This window comes from Macaca mulatta, chromosome 12, assembly GCF_049350105.2.
Source record: "Macaca mulatta isolate MMU2019108-1 chromosome 12, T2T-MMU8v2.0, whole genome shotgun sequence".
NCBI lineage: Eukaryota > Metazoa > Chordata > Mammalia > Primates > Cercopithecidae > Macaca > Macaca mulatta.
Window position 1 is genome coordinate 9,063,570 of NC_133417.1, and position 12,566 is coordinate 9,076,135.

At 46.3% G+C, this 12,566-nt stretch overlaps 1 long non-coding RNA gene across 1 annotated transcript; it reads right to left on the minus strand.

Moving 5' to 3' along the window:
• Nucleotides 1–244: 244 nt before the first annotated feature.
• Nucleotides 245–7,448, minus strand: LOC144333358 (uncharacterized). Its single transcript, XR_013401942.1, has 3 exons — nt 7,212–7,448; nt 3,081–3,171; nt 245–313 (listed from the first exon to the last, which is right to left on the minus strand). It is a non-coding gene; the product is annotated as an uncharacterized LOC144333358 (long non-coding RNA).
• Between the last annotated feature and the right edge of the window lie 5,118 nt (nt 7,449–12,566).

Sequence of the window (12,566 nt, forward strand, 5' to 3'; positions counted from 1 at the left end):
ATGATAAAAGAATCAATCTACCAGGAAGATAACAATCCCAAATATATATGCACCAAACAACAGAGCCCCAAAATACATGAAGCAAAAACTGAGCTGAAAGGAGAAGTAGACAAATCCACAGTTGCAGTTGGAAATACATAGAAATTAGATAGAAAATCAGTAAGGACATTTATTAGGCCATTTTTGTATTGCTATAAAGAAATAGCTGAGACTTTGTAATTTATAAAGAAAAAAGGTTTAATTGGCTCACAGTTCTGCAGGCTGTACAGGAAACATGGTGCCAGCATCTACTTGTGGTAAGGGCCTCAGGAGGCTTCCAATCATGGCCGAAGGCAAAGGAGGAGCCAGTGAGAGAGGAGGAGCAAGAGAGAGAGGAGGGAGATGACACATAGGTTTTTTTCTTTTTCTTTCTTTTTTTTTTTTTTTTTTGAGACAGGGTCTCATTCTGTTGCCTAGGCTGGAGTGCATTGGCGTGGTCACAGATCACTGCAGCCTCTACCTCCTGGGCTCAAGTAATTCTCCCACCTTTGCCTCCCAAGTGGCTGGGACTATAAGCGCACGCCACCACGCCCAGCAAATGTTTTCGATTTCTAGTGGAGACGAGGTCTCAGCATGTTGCCCAGGCTGGGTCTCAAACTCCTGAGCTCAAGTGATCCTCCTGCCTCAGCCTCCCAAAGTGCTGGGATTACAGGCATGAGCCACCGTGTCCAGCCAATGCCACAAACTTTTAAATAACTAGATTTCATGTGAACTAACTGAGAACTCACTCATCACCAAGGGGATCGTGCTAAACCATTCATGAGGGATCTGCTCCCATGATCCAATTCACCTCCCACCGGACCCCACTTCCAACATTGGAAATTACATTTCAGCATGAGATTTGGAGGGGACAAACATCCAAACAATATCAGACATGGAAGAACTGAGCAACACTATCAAACAGGATTTAACTGATGTTTATCAAACAGCCTATAGCCAACAACACCAGAATGCAGTCTTTTCAAGTGCCTATATAATATGAATCAAGACAGACCATATCTTGGGTCATAAAGCAAACCTTAACAAACTTAAAATAATTAAAATCATGTAGAGTATATTCCTTGACCATAATGGACTTAAACTAGAAATCAGTAACAGAAAGACAACAGGAAAAATCTCCAAATGCTTAGGAATTAACCAACACACTTCTAAATAATTCATGAGTAAAAAACAAAGCCTTAAATAAAGTAAAACATACATAGCCAGGCGCGGTAGCTCACACCTGTAACCCCAACACTTTGGGAGGCCAAGGCAGGTGGATCACCTGAGGTCAGGAGTTGGAGACCAGCCTGGCCAACATGGTGAAACCCTGTCTCTACTAAAAATACAAAAATTAGCTGGGCATGGTGGCAGCCCCTGTAATCCCAGCTACTCAGGAAGCTGAGGCAGGAGAATCACTTCAACCCAGGAGGCAAAGGTTGCAGTGAGCCAAGATCACGCCATTGCACTCCAGTCTGGGTGACAGAGAAAGACTCTGTCTGAAAAAAAAAAAAAAAAAAAAAAAAAAAGTACATAGCGCTAAATTCAAATGAAAATACAACATGTCAAAATTGGTGGGATACCTCTAAAGCACTGCTGAGAGGAAATTTTTTTTTTTTTTTTAGATGGAGTCTCACTCTATCGCCCAGGCTGGAGTGCAGTGGCGTGATCTCGGCTCACTGCAACCTCCACCTGTTGGGTTCAAGTGATTCTCCTGCCTCAGCCTCCTGAGTAGCTAGGACTACAGGCTCCAACCACCACGCCCAGCTAATTTTTTGTATTTTTAGTAGAGAATGTTGCCCACTCTGGTTTCAAACTCCTGAGCCCAGGCAATCCGCCTGCCTCAGCCTCCCAAAGTGCTGGGATTACAGGCATGAACCACTGTGCCCAGCTGAGAAGAGAAGTTATAGCATTAAATGCTTACATTAGAAAGCATAATAAGATTTATATCAATAATCTAAGCTCTGACCTCAAGAAACCAGGAGAAGAAGAGCAAAATAATCCCAAAGCAAGAAGAAAGAAGGAAATAAAAATAAGAGCAGAGGCGGGGCATGGTGGCTCCTGCCCATAATCCCAGCACTTTGGGACGCCAAGGCAGAGCCAAGATAACGCCATTGCACTCCAGCCTCAGTGACAGAGAGGGACTCTGTCTCAAAAGTTAAAAAAAAAAAAAAAAAGCAGAATTCAATGAAATTGAAAAGGGGGCCAGACACCATAGTTTATGCTCATAATCCCAGCACTTTGGAAGGCCAAGGCAGGTGGATCACTTGAGCCCAAGAGTCCAAGACCAGCCTAGGCAACATGGCAAAACCCCATCTCTACAAAAAATACAAAAATTAGCTGCACATGATGGCATGTGCCTGTAGTCCCAACTACTCGGGAGGCTGAGGAGGGAGGATCACTTGAACCCAGGAGGTCAAGGCTGCAGTGAGCCAAGATCATTCCACAGCACTCAAGCCTGGGTGACAGCAAAATCTTGTCCAAAAAAAAAAAAAAAAAAAAAACACAGTCTCCATGCCCAGATAGTTAGATAGTTTCACTAGAGTGTTCTCCAAAACATTTAAAGAATTAACACCGGCCGGGCGTGGTGGCTCAAGCCTGTAATCCCAGCACTTTGGGAAGCCGAGACGGGCGGATCACGAGGTCGGGAGATCGAGACCATCCTGGCTAACATGGTGAAACCCCGTCTCTACTAAAAAATACAAAAAACTAGCCGGGCGAGGTGGCGGGCGCCTGTAGTCCCAGCTACTGGGGAGGCTGAGGCAGGAGAATGGCGTAAACCCGGGAGGCGGAGCTTGCAGTGAGCTGAGATCCGGCCACTGCACTCCAGCCTGGGCGGCAGAGCGAGACTCCGTCTCAAAAAAAAAAAAAGAACACCAATTTTATACGATTTCTTCCAGAAAACAGAAGAGTTGGGAACACTTCCAAACTCATTTTATGAAACCCCGAAATCATGAACAGACAAAGACAGTACTGAAACATAAATAAATAAAAATAAAACTATGGGCCAATATCTTATAAACTAAGACACAAAACTCCCCCACCAGCCAGAAGACTCTTACCAAATGCAACCCCTCCAACTTGGACTTCTCAGTCTCCATAAACGTAAGATACAAGTTCCTTTTCTTCATAAATTACCCAGTTTCAGGGATTCTGTGGAAGGAAATCAAAATATTTTACCCCAGATATATTTGTTTGATGTATTTTGAAATGGCTGTCTCAGGGCCAGGAGGCTGAGGTAGCCTTGCAAAACTGTCTTTTGGGGGCAATTCTTACATCTGTAGAAAATCTCCCTAAGGCCAGGTGCAGTGGCTCACGCCTGTAATCCCAGCACTTTGGAAGGCTGAGGTGGGCGGATCACCTGAGGTCAGGAGTTCCAGACCAGCCTGACCAATATGATAAAATCCCATCTCTACTAAAAATACAAAAATTAGCCAGACGTGGTGGCATGCACCTGTAATCTCAGCTACTCCTGAGATAGGAGAATCGCTTAAACCCGGGAGGCAGAGGTTGCAGTGAGCCGAGTTTGCGCCATTGTACTCCAGCCTGGGCAACAAGAGCAAAACTCCATCTCAAAAGAAAAGGAAAGAAAAGAAAATCTTCGGCCGGGCGCGGTGGCTTAAGCCTGTAATCCCAGCACTTTGGGAGGCCGAGATGGGCGGATCACGAGGTCAGGAGATCGAGACCATCCTGGCTAACACGGTGAAACCTCGTCTCTACTAAGAAATACAAAAAATAGCCGGGCGAGGTGGCAGCGCCTGTAGTCCCAGCTACTCGGGAGGCTGAGGCCGGAGAATGGCGTGAACCCGGGAGGCGGAGCTTGCAGTGAGCTGAGATCCGGCCACTGCACTCCAGCCTAGGCTACAGAGCTAGACTCCGTCTCAAAAAAAAAAAAAAAAAAAAAAGAAAAGAAAATCTTCCTAAATGCCAGGCCTTCCCTTTCTAGCCCTTTCCTGGATCGCGGAGAGATTAACGCACTCTGACGCCTTTAAAGGTCTGAACAGAGCCATTTACCATCTATTCTCTCCGAGTTCTGCTACCTGTAAGGCTTCATCTGCATAACAAGCCCACCTCTGCCAGCCAGGCCGCTTCCTTTCTCCCTCCCAGGACCTGTTTTTGCCAAGATCCAAGCTCCCTTTCTTATTGTAACTGCAAGATGGTATGGAAGCTTCTATACCTTATTGGGAGGTGGAGTCTTCGTTCTGAAGGCTCCCATGGATACACCAATGTGTATGCCTTTTCTCCTAAATGTGTGTGCTTTTTCTCCTATTAATCTGCCTCATGTCAGTGATTGTTCAGCAAACCTTCAGAGGGCAAAGGGGATGTTTCCCCTGGGCTCCCCTACACTGTTAAAGCAACAGAAAATGGGCTAGTCTGGGAGACAGAGATGGAAAATAAGCACATGAAAAGATGTTCAACACCATCGGCCATTAGAAAAATGCAAACGGGCCAAGTGCGGTGGCTCCTGCCTGTAATCCCAGCACTTTGGGAGACAGAGGCGGGCAGATCACCTGAGGTCAGGAATTCAAGACCAGCCTGGCCAACATGGTGAAACCCAGTCTCTACTAAAAATACAAAAAGTAGCCAGGCACGGTGGTGCATACCTGTAATCCCAGCTACTCGGGAGGCTGAGGCAGGAGAATGGCTTGAACCTGGGAGGCAGAGGTTGCAGTGAGCCGAGATCGAGTCACTGCACTCCAGCCTGGGTGATAGAGTGAAATTCTTCTCAAAAAACAAAGAAAGAGGCCGGGCGCGGTGGCTCAAGCCTGTAATCCCAGCACTTTGGGAGGCCGAGACGGGCGGATCACGAGGTCAGGAGATCGAGACCATCCTGGCTAACACAGTGAAACCCCGTCTCTACTAAAAATACAAAAAACTTAGCCGGGCGAGGTGGCAGGCGCCTGTAGTCCCAGCTACTCGGGAGGCTGAGGCAGGAGAATGGCGTAAACCCGGGAGGCGGAGCTTGCGGTGAGCTGAGATCCGGCCACTGCACTCCAGCCTGGGTGACAGAGCGAGACTCCGTCTCAAAAAAAAAAAAAAAAAAACAAAAAAAAACAAAGAAAGAAAGAAAAATGCAAATGGAGACCAGAATAAAATGTCACTACACATTTATTAGAATGTTCAAATAAAAAATGGGGATAATACCAAATGCTGGCACAGAAGCAAATAAACTGGAATGGAAAATGGTACAGCCAGTCTGCAAAATAATTCAATGGTTTCTTATTGTCGACAAAGAGTCAAACTGTAAAATATTTGAAGAGATTTATTCTGAGCCAAATATGAGTGACCATGGCCCATGACACGGGCCTCAGGAGGTCCTGAACATATTGCCTAAGGGAGTCGGGATATAGGTTGGTTTTATACATTTTAGGGAGACATGAAATTTCAATCAAATACATTTAGGAAATAACATTGGTTCGATCCAGAAAGGCAGGACAAATTGAAGTGTGAGAGTGGAATTGCAGGTTATAGGTAAATTTAAAATTTTTCTAATTAGCAATTGGGTGAAAGAGTTATCAATAGAAAAGAATGTCTGGGTTGAGATAAGGAGTTGTGGAGACCAAGGTGTTATCGCACAGATGAGGTCTCTAGGTAACAGGCTTCAGAGAGAATAGATTGTAAATGTTTCTCATCAGACTTAAGGTCTGTGTTGATGTGAATGCCAGAGAGGTATAATGAAGCATGTCTGACCCCCACTTCCTATCATGACCTGACCAGTCTCTCAGATTAAATTTTAGAGTACTCTGGCTGAGGAGGAAGTCTATTCGATGATTGGGGGCCTTAGAATATTATTTTTGATTTACATTATAAACTACACATGTACCTATAAAACAACCAGCACTAACACTCTTGGACATTTATCCTAAAGAAATGAAAACTCATGCTCACACAAAAACCTGTGCACATGGCCAGGTGTGCTGGCCCACACCTGTAATCCCAACACTTTGGGAGGCTGAGGCAGGCGGATTGCTTTGAGCTCAGGAGTTTGAGACCAGCCTGGTCAACATGGTGAAACCCCATCTCTACTAAAAATACCAAAAAAAAAAAAAAAAAAAAAACCTTAGCCAGGCACGGTAGCACACACCTGTAATCCCAGCTCTTAGGAGGCTGAGGTGGGAGGATTGCTTGAGCCCGGGAGGCGGAGGTTGCAGTGAGTTGCGATCGTGCCTTTGTGTTCCAGCCTGGGCCACAGAGCCAGAACCTGTCTCAAACAAACAAAAAACCTGTGCACAAATGTTCTTCCAAACTTATTCATAATGTAAACCAAAAATAAAATTCTAAGCCCCTCAACCAACTGAATGGACCCCTCCTCTCAGCCAAGGGCTTTCTAAAATAAACCTGAAACACTAGCTCAGGCCATCATGGAAGTGGGATGGTCACTCCCTTCTACTGATTCCAAGGCTTTAGATAAAACTCTCAACCAATTGCCAATCAGAAAATCCTTCAATCGACCTATGACCTAGAACCCCACCCCATCCCACCCACCTCCACTTCCAGTTGTCCCGTCTTTCCCAACCAATGTACATCTTACACGTACTGATTGATGTCTTAAGTCTCCCTAAAACGTATAAAACCAACCTGTAGCCTGACCATGTTCTCAGGATCTCCTGCAGCTGTGTTGCAGACCACGGTCACTCACATTTGGCTCAGAATAAATGTCTTCAAATACTTTACAGAGTTCGACTTTCTTTGTCAACAATAATATTCAGAAGCCAAAAAAAAAAACAAAAAACAAAATTTCCTTCAGTGGGTGAATGGTTTAAAACTCTCTGGATAAGGCTAGGCACAGTAGCTCATGCCTGTAATCCAGCACTTTGGGAGGCCGAGGCGGGAGGATCGCTTGAGCTCAGGGATTGGAAACCAGCCTGGGCAACATGCAAAACCCCAACTCTACAAAAAATACCAAAAATTAGCCAGGTGTGGTGGTGTTACCGGTGACCGGCAGCTGAGTTACCAGTGGCGAATCCTGACGGGTCTGCAGCAACCTCAATTCTTGCCTCCTCAGAAGAAAGAATTCAACTGAGGGGCATAAGGCAGAAAAAGAGACGGAGGCAAGTTTCAGAGCAGGAGTGGAAGCTTATTGAAAAAGCTTTAGAACAGGAGAGAAAGGAAGGTACACTTGGAAGGGACCCAGGCTTGAAGAACAAGTGCACTGCTGAACCTTGCACCTGGGACTTTACAGGCTGACCCACCTCCAGCAGCCTGCGCTCCTTTCCCATGATTCTTCCCTCAGGGCGGGCTGCCCGCCTGCAGTGCCCTCCTCACCCGTGGGAGGCGAGCACGCACAGTGGGTTTAGTAGCAAGTTGCATGCGTGTCCCTCTGAGGCTTTCTTCCCTTTTCTGGCGTCCCCTGGAAAATCACACTCAGCCATCTTGTCTCTCAATGCGCATGCCCAGGCGCACTCGCCCAATCCCTGAGACTTCATTGGAAGCCCTTTGTGCTTCTCCCTCGTGCCTGCATTCAATTCACACTTTAATGTTAACAGCTGTGGATCAGCAGGAGCTTGTCTCTTTTTGGTGCCGGCTGCCGAATTACCATTTTGAGAAAGGCAATGTGAATATTGTCAAACCATCACCTGACATTTCTAGCGGGTGGGGGAAGAGTCCTCTCCTGCCCCACCCGTGCCTGTCTAACTACCTGTTACAGTGGCATGACCCTGTGGTCCCAGCTACTCAGGAGGCTGAAGTGGGAGGATCCCTTGAGCCTGAAGGTAGAGGCTGCAGTGAGCCTACCTAAAGATCGTACCACTGCACTCCAGCCTGAGCAACAGAGTGACACCCTGTCTCAAAAAAAAAAAAAAAAAAAACACCTCTGGATACCCTGGATACACACTCTGGATGGAGTGTACATCCATACAGTGGAATGCTACTCAGCAATACGAAGTAGCAGCTATTGATCCACTCAACCACTTAGACGGATCTCAAGGCAACCGTGTTTACAGGAAGAAAGTCAGTAGCAAAAGGTTACATACTGTAGTATAGTTCATATATTGTATGATAACATTTTGAAAATGATCAAACTATAGAAATAAAGTACAGATTAATAGTTGCTGAGAGACAGGGGCGGGGTGCAGGAGGTGAGTGCAACTATAAAGGGTAGCCCAGGGAATTTCTTCATGGTGATGAAATACTTCCATATTGATTGTGGCGGCAGTCCGGTCATTCTATACGTGAGATTAAATCACAGAGAACCACACACACAAATGAGTACATATCAAAACTGATGAAAGCTGAATGAGGCCTGAAGTCTAATTACCAGGATGGTAGCCTGTCAGTTTCCTGAGTTAGCTATTGTACTACGGTTACATAAGTAGCAACACTTGAGGGAAGATGAGGAAGGGTAATGGCACTCTATGTACTGATGTTGCAACTTCATGTGAGTCTATAGTTATTTTAGTTTTATAAATTATTTCTTCCATGATAGAACCCATGAGGGACTATTTTCAAACCAGTAAAAATGTTTCATAAATAATATCTGGCCATTTTCTTTTTTTTTTTCTTTTGTTTTTGAGATGGAGTCTTGCTCTGTCACCCAGGCTGGAGTGCAGTCGTAGCTCACTGCAACCTCCGTCTCTCCAGTTCAAGTGATTCTCCTGCCTCAGCCTCCCAAGCAGCTGGGGTTACAGGCACCCACCACCACACCCGGCTAATTTTGTATTTTTTGTAGAGACGGGGGTTTCACCATGTGATCCACCCACCTCAGCCTCCCAAAGTGCTGGGACTACAGGCGTGGGCCACTGCGCCCTGCGCCTGGTGTCTGACTGTTTTCTAACCAGTCGAGTAATTTGTTGCACAATAAGCTACCTCACATCTTTCAGCAAGAAATACATTAAATTTGGAGAGTAAAGACATTACAGAATGAATTAGGATCCAATTAAAATTTGCTTTAAATATTTCTTTGGGGGAAAGGATACCACACTTTGACTTGATGAAGAGAAACATTTTCACAGTCCAGAGGTCTTTTTGTTTCGTTAACACCTATGATGCCCTGAATCCATAGGGAATAGGTTCCAGCGGCTCAGACTCCTTCCCACTGGTTCTCACACAGTGTGCTTCTCTGGGTGGAACAGGCTGGCACTTCAGTTGAACCCAGGCACCTTTCTCTTTGGCTTCTTTCTTTTTCTGATCATTTTCCTTCACGCATTTCAGGAAGTTATCTCGGCTGCACATTAATTCTCTTGGCAAGAATCTTGCCCCGAATGTGTTTGTTTACAACAATGCCAACAGCATGCTGGGTAACACTGTAAACTCTTCCAGTTTTGCCGTGGTAACACTTGTGGGCATTCCTTTTTGAACAGTACCTTCCCTCGATGTCTACAATATCACCTTTCTTATAGATTCACATACATGTGACCAAAGGAACAACTCCATGTTTTCCAAAAGGCATAGAGAAAATATATCGGGGGCCTCTCTTCTTTCCTTCTGTGTTAGTCATTTTGGCAAATTACTGGAAGACGGTGCCATCCGAAAAAGTTACAGTTACTTTATCTTTTTGAGACAGAGTTTCACTCTTGTTGCCCAGGCTGGAGTGCTATGGCATGATCTCAGCTCACTGCAACTTCCACCTCCCAGGTTCAAGCGATTCTCTTGTCTCAGCCTCCCGAGTAGCTGGGATTACAGGCATACGCCACCATGGCCAGTTAATTTTTGTATTTCTAGTAGAGACGGGGTTTCACCACATTGATCAGGCTGGTCTCGAACTCCTGACCTCAGGTGATTCATTCACCTCAGTCTCCCAAAGTGCTGGGATTACAGACCAACAACTAGTTGGCCGGGCGCGGTGGCTCACACCTGTAATCCCAGCACTTTGGGAGGCCGAGGCAGGCGGATCACGAGGTCAGGAGATCGAGACCACCCTCGCTAATACAGTGAAACCCCGTCTCTATAAAAATACAAAAAATTAGCCGGGCGTGGTGGCGGGTACCTGTAGTCCCAGCTACTCGGGAGGCTGAGGCAGGAGAATGGCGTGAACCTGGGAGGCAGAGCTTGCAGTGAGCAGAGATTGTGCCACTGCACTCCAGCCTGGGCGACACAGCGAGACTCCGTCTCAAAAAAAAAAAAAAAAAAAAAAATTACAAAAATGAAAAAGCAAGCCACAAATGGAAATTATTTCCAAAACATATACTTGTATCTAGAACACATATATACAGCTATTATAACATAGTAAGACAAACAGTTCAATTTTTTTTTTTTTTGAAAGAGTTTCTCTCTGTTACTCAGGCTGGAGTGCAGTGGTGCCATCTTGGCTCACTGCAACCTCCTTGCCTCCCAGGTTCAAGCGATTCTCCTGCCTGAGCCCCCCAAGTAGCTGGGATTACAGGTACGTGTCACCACACCTGGCCGATTTTTGTATTTTTAGTAGAGATGGGGTTTCATCATGTTGGCCAGGCTGTTCTCAAACTTCTGACCTCAAGTGATCCACCCACCTTGGCCTCCCAAAGTCCTGGGATTACAAACGTGAGCCACCAAGCCCAGCCAGTTCAATTTTTTTAAAAGGACAAAATTTTGAACAGAGACTTCACCAGAGATGCTCTACAGATGGCAAATGAGGACATGAAAAAATAATCTCACTATCATTAGGGAAATGCAGATTAAAACTTCAATGAAAACAAAAACTTCTATAAGATACCACTGTATCTCCACTAGAAAGGCTAATTTTCATTTTGAGAGACAGGGTTTTACTGTGTGGCCCAGGCTAGAGTGCAGTGACAGAAACTTGCGGTAACCTGTAACTTCTGGTTTCAAGTGATCCTCCCGCCTCAGCTTCCAGAGGAGCTAGGGTACCCAGAGTTTGGTTCCTGCCACTGGGGGTTCATGGTCTTGCTGACTTCAAGAATGAAGCTGCAGGTCTTCACAGTATTTGCGGTGAGTGTTACAGCACAGCCCTTAAAAGTGGCATGGACCCAAAAAGTGAGCAGCAGCAAGATTTATTGTGAAGAGCAAAAGAACAAATCTTCCAGAATATGCAAGGGGACCCGAGCAGGTTGCTGCTGCTGGCTTGGGGGGTGGCCAGCTTTTATTCTTATTTGTCCCCACCCATGTTCCGTTTCTGTCCTATCCGAATGCCCTTTTTTCAATCCCTCCCTGCAATTGGCTACTTTTAGGATCCTGCTGATTGGTGTGTTTTACAGAGCACTGATTGGTGCATTTTACAATCCTCTTGCTAGCTACAGAGCACTGACTGGTGCATTTTACAATCCTAGCTACAGAGTGCTGGTTGGTGCATTTTACAATCCTCTTATAAGACAGAAAAGTTCTCTTAAGTCCCCACTCGACACAGAAAGTCCAGCTGGCTTCTCCTCTCACTGGGACTACAGCTGTGTGGGCTAATTTTTCATTTTATTTTATTTACTTATTTTTGTTTTGTAGAGACAGGGTGTCGCTATGTTGCCCAGGTTGTTCTCCAACTCCTGGCCGCAAGGATTCTCCCATCTTGGCCTTCCAGGCACTGAGATTACAGGCATGAGCCATCATGCCCAGCCCCAGAACGGCTAAAATTGTAAAAGCGAAAGTGCAGCAAAACAGCGAGTCTCATACCTTGCTGGTGGAAATGAAAAACGGTAAAATTATTTTTGGAAATCAGCCAGGCAGTCTTTTAAAAAGTCAAACATTGGCCGGGCGCGGTGGCTCAAGCCTGTAATCCCAGCACTTTGGGAGGCCGAGACGGGCGGATCACGAGTTCAGGAGATCGAGACCATCCTGGCTAACACGGTGAAACCCCGTCTCTACTAAAATACAAAAAAAATTAGCCGGGCGAGGTGGCGGGCGCCTGTAGTCCCAGCTACTCGGGAGGCTGAGGCAGGAGAATGGCGTGAACCCGGGAGGCGGGGCTTGCAGTGAGCCGAGATCCGGTCATTGCACTCCAGCCTGGGCGACAGAGCGAGACTCCGTCTCAAAAAAAAAAAAAAAAAAAAAAGTTAAACATTACCTTTCATATAATCCCACCTTCCCATTCCTAAATATGCACCCAGGAGGAATGAAAATCCACATCCATGCAAAGGCTTGTACATGAATGTCTGTGACAGCTTTTTTTTTTTTTTTTTGAGACGGAGTCTCGCTCTGTGGCCCAGGCTGGAGTGCAGCGGCCGGATCTCAGCTCACTGCAAGCTCCGCCTCCCGGGTTCCCGCCATTCTCCTGCCTCAGCCTCCCGAGTAGCTGGGACTACAGGCGCCGCCACCAAGCCCGGCTAATTTTTTGTATTTTTTAGTAGAGACGGGGTTTCACCATGTTAGCCAGGCTGGTCTCGATCTCCTGACCTCGTGATCCACCCGCCTCGGCCTCCCAAAATCCTGGGATTACAGGCTTGAGCCACCGCGCCCGGCGACAGCTTTATTTGTAATACCTGGCTGCCACCGTGACTTATCCAGGGTTCCATGGCCAGGGCGGGGTGAGCTACATTTTCACCCTGGAATTCCCTCTTGGGTCATGTGTAGAGCTTAGGTTTATGCCCATCTTCATGTTCGTAAGTATACTTGCACAGAGGGATAACAGGAAGCAGAGCATGCCGGGGACCCCTGGGGGGACAGCACTTGCCCTGCTCCGTCCT